At 47.4% G+C, this 10,901-nt stretch overlaps 1 protein-coding gene across 1 annotated transcript in view; it reads left to right on the top strand.

Annotated features, from left to right (window-relative positions):
* The first annotated feature begins 2,067 nt into the window (after window positions 1–2,067).
* Window positions 2,068–10,901, top strand: part of RRBP1 (ribosome binding protein 1) — a 75,185-nt gene continuing 66,351 nt past the window's right edge. The window contains 1 exon segment of the mRNA XM_053670949.1: window positions 2,068–2,150. The gene's annotated coding sequence lies outside the window, so the exon portion shown is untranslated.

The raw sequence follows: 10,901 nt of genomic DNA, 5'->3' as shown, positions 1-10,901 counted from the left end.
ATAAATAACCCACTTCCTCACCCCACAGACAGGACATGTTTGGGGTGTGTACTCACGGGTCTCTGAATGCTCAGAGACACTGAGCCCTGGTTGTCCACAGCAGTCACTTGCTTGGAATTGTGCTCTTTATCAGCTCCTTCCCATCCCATTTTGCTGCCATTGTTTTGTGATCATCCCCAAAATGAGTCATTTGAACCCAAATCTTCCTGTCAGGATCTCTTTCTGAGAAACCTAAATAGTAAATAAGGTAAAGACAGTCTCTGTTCACAGAAAGGCCCTTGTGGGCAGTTGGGTCTTTGGGGGGTCTGTGTCATCACTCTAGGCTGCTTGCCTACAGGCAGTCAGTAAACACAAATGAATGGATATTTCCTCTCTGAAACCCAGAGGGGGCAATGATTGTTTTGGAGGAGAACACCTATTTTCAGAGAGTTAAGACGTTTACCCATGGTCAGTTAGAACTAGATGATAGCATATGCTAGCCAAAAGCTGGATTTCTTGACATTTATTTCAAGCCAGAGATCATCACTGGAAAAAGACTGAGTACTGAAAGCTAATCCAGTTAATTCCTGTTGATTAATCATCAATATGTTGTAAGGAACTATTGAGATTAAAAATAGGAATGAATAGTTTTATTTCAACTTTGCTCCTCTTTATTCTCTCACGACAGCTTATATTTTCCACATATTTCTCACACCAATTAGTGCAGCACAAGTGACAAAAATAGGGGCAGGGATGTGTGAAACTGTCCAAGAGATTGATATTAGAAACAGAACTCTGCAGTCCCAGGGGCTAGGGAGGTCACATGCAGCTGATCAGAATGCCACAGCCCCTTTGACCTCCAGAAACCTTAATTTCAAAGACGTGAGTTTTGGCTCAAGTTGAAGGGGTTAGCTTTTAAGAGACACTGACTGACATAATGGTTAAAAAAAAAAAACAAAAACAGGCCTAGAATTATTTTATTTGAAAACACCCATTTGGTTACGAAGAGTGTTGGCTTACACTGGGGGATAATGTCATGTAATGAGGAAGTACTACTTGCTCAGTTTTCTGGGAAATGGGTGTTTTCTTGAGTCAGGCCCTCTCACCCGCCGCAATGCATGGACTAAAAGCCATGTAAGGCTGCCTGTAATTATTGTTCTTCCAGCTGCGGTTTGGATGAGTAACTCTAAACAGACTATGCTTCACTGGTACCCTAAAAATGAGTGCAATAACCCTCCATTTCTTGTGCACCCTCCATTCCTTGTGCACCGCCTGGCCTTTTCATCCAATTCCTCCCTTTACTCAAGAAAATTTCTGGTGCTGATTGCAGTCTCTGAAGAAACGGACTTCCCCTTCCTAGTCTACCCGCAACAGAGCCTGTTCTCATACCTGGGGCCTAGAGGGGGAGCTGTTGTGGAGGTAGTTGGATTCCAATAAAGCTTTTCTCCCGGCTGTCGGCGGGACGCGCAGCCCCGCTCATTATAACACCCACTACTACCTAAGCCGGGCGAGGTATAGGGTCTCGGGCCCAGCGCCGCCGGGACTCGAACCTTCGCCACCCTCCAAGGAAGAGCCTCTAAGTCAGCGTCTAAAAGCAACCCGACGATCCCGGAGTTAGCGTGGCCAAGTTGACACCCCCTCCCCCGCCTGGCCGGGCGTCCAGCTCCGTCCCGCCCCCACGCAGGAACTAGCGCCGCGCCGCGCGGCCCCGCCCTCCCCGGCTTTGCCCTCCCGGTTCCCGCAGCTCCTCCCCTCTCTCATTGGTCGAGGAGGAGACCCTCCTCTCTGCCCAATGGCTGCCGCCGCTGCTTGGCCATCCGCACTCTAATTGGTCAGAAGCCGGCAGAGTGGCGGGGCGAGTACCAATTGGGAGAGGCCTCCTGATGAATGGCTGGCCCGGGTGGGGAAGGCAGGAGGCGGTGATCCCGGCGGAGGGGGCCGTTCGCCAGCTCCTAGGCAGAAAGTGCCACGACTCCACACGCGCGCACGCAGCCAGCTAACGGCCGGAGTGGACGGCAGACGGGGCGAGCGGCGTCGGTGTAGCGGCGACTGCAGGTACTCGAGGGCGTCTTCTCGGCGGTGGCTCGGCCGGCTCCTCTCTACCGGTTCCGCAGCGGCGACAGCGTCTCCTGTCCTCACGCTTTCCCTCCCGCTCGCTTCTCCGGCTGCAGGTAAGAAACTTGGTGGGGCCCTGTATTGGTAGCTACGGCGTGTGGCCCGGGCCGTCGGGGCGCGGGATCCGGCCGCGCTGGGAATGACACGTCTCCTTGGCGGCCCCTCCCCCGGCGGCGCCGCCAGCCGTCGCCGCGGCAGCTGACCCTCGGGGTTGGGTCGGGCCCCTGAGGCGTTTGCCCACCCGAACCCCGTGCACGGGCGTGGGCCGAGCGCGCCCCGCGGTGTCGATCCCACTCCCCTTGCCGTCGGGGAAAGTTGCGGCGGCCCAGCGGTGGGACGTGGAGACCCATTCCTCCCCTCCGGACCGTCGGTCCGGCCCGAGCGCTCCGAAGTTGGGCAAAGAAAGTTGTTGGCGGGGCAGGGCGGCGCACAGCTGGCGGAGGAAAGAGTTAAGTTTCGGGAAGCAGCCGGATGACGTTGCCGGGCTGGAGTCTGGGCTTGCGGGGGATGGGGGGGGGATGGGGGGGTGAACGAGCGGAAGGCATCGGAGGCCAGCGGAGGGGAAGGAGGGCGGGATTGAATGAGGGGCCCGCGGGCTGAGCGCGCCCGCCTGCTGGCTGTGACCTGGAGGCTCTTCTGGGGGCAGAGCGGCCCCCGACGGGACGGGCCTGGGACGCGGGGCTGGGTGTGGGGCCTTGCGGGGACCGAGGGCTGTCCGGGGTCCGGACTCCTGGGCGGCCGCCGTGGCAACTTCCCGGAGTGCGGGAGGAGGCTCTCTGCTCCCCCTGGTGGTGGGGCTGGGGGCATCGTTTTCCCAGTCCCGGCCGAGCGGAGCTCAGCGCCAAGGCGCCCGGCTTGGGGACCGGGGCACCTCGGGTCCTGCCAGACCCGGCCCGTCCGTGCCAAGATGAATGGGCCGGCGTTGCCAGGTCCGGGCGGAAGCTGGCATCGCCGGCCCGGTCCGCCAAGCGCGTTGGCAATCGGCCTGGCTCCCACCCGGGCCTGCTGGTCTCCTGAGGCAGGGGAGAGAAGGCTGGGGTCCGCACTTCCACTGGAGCGTCCGGGAAGCTTCAGGGACCCTTCCCCAGGTTACAGATCATCTACGGTGGATCGATATGTTGTAATGGTTAAGGGAAGAGCTTCTAAAATCTCAGCACGGTTGAGGATGACCTCGACTCAGCTGTTTCACTCCGGTGTTCACTTAACCTGTGTGAAAAATACGGCTGCTGATGTTTGTACTTAAGAGAAAAATCAGTGAAGACCCAGCACACGTAGGGAGTAGATAACAAGTGTTGGCCGTTATTGTTGGGATGAGTTTTTAGGGACGTGTGGTGCATTCGGGGGAAGTGGAGTCTGGTCTGGCGCCATCCTGCCTGCTGCAATTGCAGGGCTGGATTCCACCCCTGTGCTACCATACTTACCGATTCTCTGAGCCTGTTTCTTAACCTCTCTGAACCTGGGTTTCCTTATCTGTAGCCTGGAGATAGTAAAACGCATTCACAATTAGAAGCTGGGCAGCTTCCCAGGCAAGTGCTGGATAAAACAGGGACCTTGTACAAACAGAAGGCAGTTGGGTAATAACTCCTGAAGGTCGGAGGTGAGCAGAGACTAGGAAGTACCAGGGAAATGAAACTTTGAACGTTCTTGGGAGCCTTCCACATCACTGTTTGCCTAGTATGCTGGAGCCTTCAGGGTGAGAGGACCTGGCTGGCACTTTCAGGAGTTTGGGCCTCACATCCAGGCTAGAGATTTCTTCAAGAACACTGCTGCTCAGGTCTTTTTGTCCAGCACTTGCAGGAAGGGTAGCATGCTTTACACTGTTCTTTATACTATTCTTATGCATTTGTGGAGTGTGTATTCTCCACTAACCTTACCTCCTGCTTTACACTTTATCTCTGTGCTTGGTCATCTTAACTTCCTGTTAATCTGATACCAGAGAAGTCTTGGTGATCCTGCTGCATGCTGTATACTGTGGTGATGTCTCAGTTCCTTTATGAACTTTCTGAAGGTCAGCTGCACTGTGGGCTTGCCAACCTTTTTCCCTTCCAGAGAGTAGCTTCTGGTTCTGAGGTCCTGGAGATGCCACTTCCCTCTCTATTTAAGAAAAGGGTGGAAGGTGAGGACAGATCTAGTAGATTGTTTTCCCTTTACTGCTTCAATTCAAACATGGCCTGCAGGGCTTCTGGTCCCTGTTGAGGGCAGAAGGGGGACATGAAAGGTGTCTTGGGATTTGGAGATAGAGTCCAGTGGATAGAGATAGAGGCAGTATATCGTAACAGAATGCTTTCATGGTAAGGAATAGGCCTCTGAACATCTATGAAGAGATTAAGAAGTTAGTGGTATCTTGGTGCATGAATATTTTTGGTGTTGGGAGAGTTTTAAATAAATCCCAAATCATTGAGTCACATTTAAGCAATCTTGCTCTTTTCTGGAATGACACCTAAGTCAACGGGCTACAGTAATTATACAGCACCATTTAATTGAAATATTGGTTGATTATGTATCAGGAGCACTTTTTAAAGTTTCAGGACCCCAGAGTTTTCTTACTTGTTCTTTTATTCCTGGGAGCTTAAACTAATAGGTAAATGACACACAGGAAGGGAATCAACAGTTTTTTTCAGACACCAGATTTTTCTTTGCCAAAATTTTGTTTTGGGGAAAAAATGATCTGTCAGAATTATGATGGCAGGACTGTGTTATTCATCTGTTATGTCCTGGACCTCCAACAGTCAAGGCCTAGTGCTAGCCCTTAACAATAGTTGACTAAATGAGGTAGACTGCAGTACCTATTAACATAGTCTCATTAATTGTTTCGTATCTTATTGGACAAGTGAAGCGGAACCCAACTTTATTTTAAAGGTTTATTCTTTAGAATCAGATTCCATACTTTGATGTACACCTAGGTCTTGCAACACCCCCATTCTGTAAATAGGTATGGTTGTCCCCATTCTGTAGATGACAACATGGAGACCCAGCTGGTCAGGCAGTTGACAGGCCAGTTCCCATTGCCCACTGGCTGGGTGATGTGGGTATGGCCTTAATGTTCACCTACCGGGACATATAATTCCATACGTGTTGGGACAGTAACTACCCAAGGGAGGGCATGGAATTATAAGATCTAAATTAAGAGCTTCAGTGGAAGGAAGGTGGGGAGTCGGTTGAAACTGTGTTAGTGCAAGAAGGTACTTTTATTTTCTCAAGCATCTCATGTGTGCTGTGCCTTCAAACACCATGAATACCACGCCACAAAAAGGAGTGAGACCTAGTTCTTGTCTGAAGAAGCTACCATCTAGAAAATTGTTGTCCAACATGGTAGCCACATAGAGCTATTTCAACTTAAAACAAAGTTAAATAAAATCTTAGTCACATTAGCCACATTTCAAGTGCTCAGTAGCTACGTGATGGTCAGTGGAGATTTAGATCATTTCAATCATCACTGGAAGTTCTCTTGGACAGTGGTAGTCTAGAGATGGTTTGTATTCTGTAAACATTTAAGTTTTGCCCTGGCTGGTGTGGCTCAGTGGATTGAGTGCTGGCCTCTGAATCAAGCAGGTTTGGTTCCCAGTCTATGGCACATGCCTGGGTTGCAGGCCAGGTGCCCATAGGAACATGTGAGAGGCAACCATGCATTGATGTTTCTCTCCCTCTCTTTCTCCCTCCCTTCCCCTCTCTAAAAATAAATAAATAAAATCTTTTAAAAAGTTTGAGTCTTTCTTCCTCTGGATCATTTAGAAGTATTAATGTACTGAACCATATGAAATTGCCTGTTCTTTGTGTCAAAAACAGTTGACTAGTGGCAGTTCATGTGCTTCAAACTAACGAGATATCTTACAATGCACCCGACTGTTTGGGTGCATTGTAAATTGAATACCAAGAATAAGAAAGGAGGGTGGGTGGGCAATACAGATAGTGGACCTGCCCTGGAGATATTCTTACTTTATTCCAGTAGTGTAAAAATGGTCAAACCAAACACACACATACAACTGGTTATTGGGCAAAAAAGATATGGCATGTAGGGGAAGTAAATATTTATTTAAAGCTAGAGCTCCTGGGCAAGAGGACCACTTAGGATTACAGAAAATTAAGTTGGGTACTTCCTAGGAGGCTGTTTTCTTAGCCTGATAAATCTGATGAGTGTCTGGAAATAGGCAACCTGACTCCCAGGTTTGAAAACCACATATATCTAGGATATGTGCTTCCATTAAGTGATATAAGTGACATGTATCTCCCACCCATATTGCAGTGGGAGGCAACTTTATAAAGAAAGTTTAGTAATGTCTACATTTAACTTTTTTGAAAAGATGGGAACACCTGCAAGTTCCCAAACCTTACTTGTTCCAACATACTGGCATTTTTATATTTGGCTGACATAAGTTGTTTCCTGGGTCAGTGACTATTTGCAAGGCTCTGTTGTATTAGTGAGTTGGTCTTAGTACTCTAAGTAGAATAGTATTAAACCAAAGTTACCAACCCAGAATGATGGGCAGCTACTCACTCTCTTCTTGGTCAGAGAGGAAGTCCACTAAGGTTGTGCCTGCCCACTCTATTTATAGTGATAACAAATATCATTTACTGGTTCAAAAGCTGGAATAAAATATCATTTTAATCCCAAATCTTTAATTTCATACCCTAACTCTGGTCGAGATGTGAGCAAATAAGATCTGTTTTAGGCTGTCTCAAGACTGGTTCCAGGCTGGTGCCCTGTATGGACACCATATAGAACTTAGTGTGCACATGAGATTTGCTTGGCCAACCTCATGTTACTAGACAACTAAACCACCTTTTAAAAATGGATAACTTTTTTCATAAAATCTAGATTTTGGGATTCTTTTGGGAAAAAATGGGAATTTCTGGTCACACCAGGTCTGTCTTCTTGAATGGTGACCGTGGGCCCCTCTCTGATCAGGACCCGTGCTTTCTTTCACCAGCATCCTATTCTGACTTACATGACATGCACGGGGATTGGCTGTCTCTAAGGGGGCACTGTCTTCTCCAGCATCGGAGAGCAGAGAGGGGCTGGAGGGCACCCGAGTGGTTACCCTTGTCTCCTGCTGAGCTGCAGCGTGGGACAGTGGGAGGAGCACTTGTTGGGGGTTCCAGTCCCCGAACTAAGGGGTGCAACCTTGGACATGACTTGCCTCCTTCTTGAGCTTCAGTTTCATCCTGGTGTAAAATGAAACTAGGCCAGATGGCTCCATCTTTCAGGCCACAAACCTTGGTTTATCTGCAACTCCTTGTTTTCTCATACTGGTATCCTGTACAATAGCAAATCTTGTCCACTCTGCCTTTAAATGAGAGCCAAAATCCAGCCATTCTCACCACTTGCACTGGTAACTACTCTGATCCAAATCCCTCTCATGTTGCCTGGGTTATTATTTTTTTTAATTTGATAAATTTTGTTTTGTCTGGGTTATTTTATTAACCCTGAAATGGTCTCCTTGCTTCTGCCCTCATCACCTACCTTCTAGTTTATTGAAAGAGCAAATCAGGTCACTTTTCTGTTCAAGATTCTACTTGGCCACAGTCTCCACAGTAGCCTCCAAGGGCCATACTTTCACTCTGGCCTTACTCCTACCATCTCCTTGTCCTCTGTTCCATTCACACTGACCTTCTCTTTCTCAGGCACACTTCTGCTTCACACTGCCTCAGGCCTTTGCACACACACTGTTGCTTTCAATGGGGAGCTTTTCCCCAGATGGCCATACGGCTTGCTCTCCCAGCCTTCTTCCTGTCTGTGAAGTGACAGTCCCTGGCAATCCCCCATTCCTACTCTGGTTGCCCCACCTCTCTGTGTGGTTTTTCTCTTTGTTATCACCACCTGACATGCTGCATGTGTGACTTATTTTGTCATCTCTCTAGAGCATAAACCTTACCAGTACAGGGATATATCTGTTTTGTTTTTTCCAGGTATCCCTAATGCCTGGAACGCAGTAGGTACCCATCTTTACTGAGCTAATAATGTAGAGATGACTTTCCAGTGCTTGTGTTCTATAAGTATATTATTATTTAGCTTCGACTGTATGTATTTCTAGAGCATCAAGTATAAATATACTCCAAATTCAGGTGATATTTGGATTCCCTCCAACCTGGCTACAGTTGGGAAATGGACAGTTATAACTGTAGAGGGGCACTGTCAAATGTGGCTGGTCTTGTTCTGCCAGCAGAGGCCAGGGGATTTGAAATGGCCCTTAGGGTGAGTCTGGGTCATTTGCTTTATATCTGGTGCCCCAGACCACCGTGCTGGTTGTGTTGACTTCCCAAGTCTCATTTATGCTAGGATCCCTCAACCAGACTGAGCCCTTCCCAGGTGCTCACACCAATTTCCCAAGAATTGGCAGCTTGAATCTTTATTTCCTGTGTAGCTGATGAGCTATATTGGGGGGGGGGGGTTTGCAGAGTAACAGCATATCAGTGATGACAAACTCACCAGTAAGTGAAATGTTATTTTTGATTTTAACAATGAAAGGGTTTGCTCTGAAAAGAGGTGGGTTTTGTGTTTACTGGCACAAGTGTTTCTTAGCAGTAGGAGGGAAAATTCTTTCCTTGTAGCTGGGATTTTCATTTTCCCTTCTTCTAGTCAGACTGAAGAGTAAGAGGTGTTGATAAGATTAACCTCCTGCCTCCCCATGTGGTGGTTTTCTTTCTTCTGGGAGGACTTGCCGGAGGAGGCCAGGGAGGTAGAAAAAAATTGCTGGGGCAGGTGGTCTGGTTGGTAAGAGGCCTTTCCAGGCCTAGCCTCCATCCTTCATTTCTCCTCCTCTCTTTCTACTTTTGTTTTCAGGCAAAGAAATAAAAAGTATGCTCTAGATTCTTAGCCATTTCTGACCAGAGGATCAGGCCTACTCATTTTATATGGAACACCCTTGTTTTGGCCCTAAGCCCAACTGGTATGTTTTTCTGGAACTTCTCAATCAGTCATTAAAATGCACAACTCAACTACATCAAAAACTATTTTCTTTTCAAGTAAGACTCATCCTGAATAGGAAGTAGATACAACTAGCATTATTTCTGTTGAATGTACTTTCATTTCTATATGAGGTAATACTTGTGGTAATTAGGAAGAATCTTAATTTTCAGAATTTAGTAGTGATTACAGTGGTGTAGGGAAGGAAGAAGTCACCACTGAAAAACAGATGAATTATTGACACCCAGAATAAAAAGTCTTATTAGCAATGTGTCAAAAAACATTTAAAAGGACAACTTCAGCCATAGCTCTGAAGCCCAGCCACTTTTTTTCTGTTATGTTGTTTCCCTCTTAAGTTGGAAGGTCCTGAGCCTTACTCTGAACAGTTTGATTTTTAAAAGTAAGTGACGAGGATGACACAGTGGGGCTTGGCCACGGACAGTGAAGGTCTTGGGATGGTTAAAGTAGGAGGTGGCTGTCCACCTTGACCTTTGTTCCAGCTAACATCATGTGTGCTTCTGCACACGCGAGGTCTGGGAGGTGGCAGGGGTGAAAGTGCTGCAGCAGATTCTCCAGTCCTGAAAGATCTTCCTCCTTCAGATCCACATGATCATTTTCCTACCAAAGTTGGTATATATATACTTTTTCCCCCTTTTTAAATATTTTATTGATTATGCCATGACAGTTGTCTCATTTCCCCCCTTTATTCCCCTCCACCCTGTACACCCCCTCCCACCCACATTCCCCTTTAGTTCATGTCCATGTGTCATAAGTTCTTTCTTTTTTTTAAACCAAATTTCTTAACTTTTTTTTTTTTAGATTTTATTTATTTATTTTTAGAAAGAGGGGACGGGAAGGAGAAAGAGTTAGAGAAACATCAGTGTGTGGTTGCCTCTCATGTGGCCCGGGACCTGGCCTGCAACCTAGGCATGTGCCCCGACTGGGAATCAACAGCCTGCGCTCAATCCACTAAGCTACACCAGCCAGGGCCTTAAGTTCTTTACTTCTACATTTCCTATGCTATTCTTGCCCTCCCGCTGTCTATTTTCTCCCCATGGTCTTTGCTACTTATTCTCTGTACCTTCTCCACCTTCCACTCCCCTGTTGCTAACTTTGCATGTGATCTCCATTTCTGTGGCTCTGCTCCTATTTTAGGTGTCCACTTAATTTGCTTTTGTTTTAGGTGTATTTGTTAATAACTGTGAGTTTGCTGTCCTTTCACTGTTCATCTTTTTTATCTTCTTTTTCTTAGATAAGTCCCTTTAACATTTCATATAATAAGGCCTTGGTGATGATGAACTCCTTGAACTTGACCTTATCTGAGAAGCACTTCATCTGCCCTTCCATTCTAAATGAAAGCTTTGCTGGATAGAGCAATCTTGGTTGTAGGTCCTTGGCTTTCATGACTTGGAATACTTCTTTCCAGCCCCTTCTTGCCTGTAAGATCTCTTTTGAGAAATCCGCTGACAGTCTGATGGGAACTCCTTTGTAGGTGACTGTCCCCTTATCTCTTGCTGCTTCTAGAATTCTCCTTCATTTTAATCTTGGCTAGTGTAATTATGATGTGTGTTGGTGTGTTCCTCCTTGTTCCACCTTCTTTGGGACTCTCTGAGCTTCCTGGACTTCCTGGAAGTCTATTTCCTTTGCCAGAGTAGGGACGTTCTCCTTTATTATTTGTTCAAATAAGTTTTCCACTCGTGGCTGTTCCTCTTCCCCTTCTGGTACCCCTGTGATTCAGATGTTGGAGCGTTTAAAGATGTTCTGGCGGTTCCTAAGCCTCTCCTCATGTTTTGAATTCTTGTTTCTTCATTCTTTTCTGTTTGGTTGTTTCTTTCTTCCTTCTGGTCCACTCCATTGATTTGAGTCCCAGTTTTCTTTCCATCACTATTGATTTCCTGTGCAT

The sequence above is a fragment of the Artibeus jamaicensis genome, unplaced genomic scaffold (assembly GCF_021234435.1).
Source record: "Artibeus jamaicensis isolate MK-2021 breed Jamaican fruit bat unplaced genomic scaffold, CSHL_Jam_final contig_65, whole genome shotgun sequence".
Taxonomy (NCBI): domain Eukaryota; kingdom Metazoa; phylum Chordata; class Mammalia; order Chiroptera; family Phyllostomidae; genus Artibeus; species Artibeus jamaicensis.
This window is presented reverse-complemented; position numbering and strand designations above follow the sequence as displayed.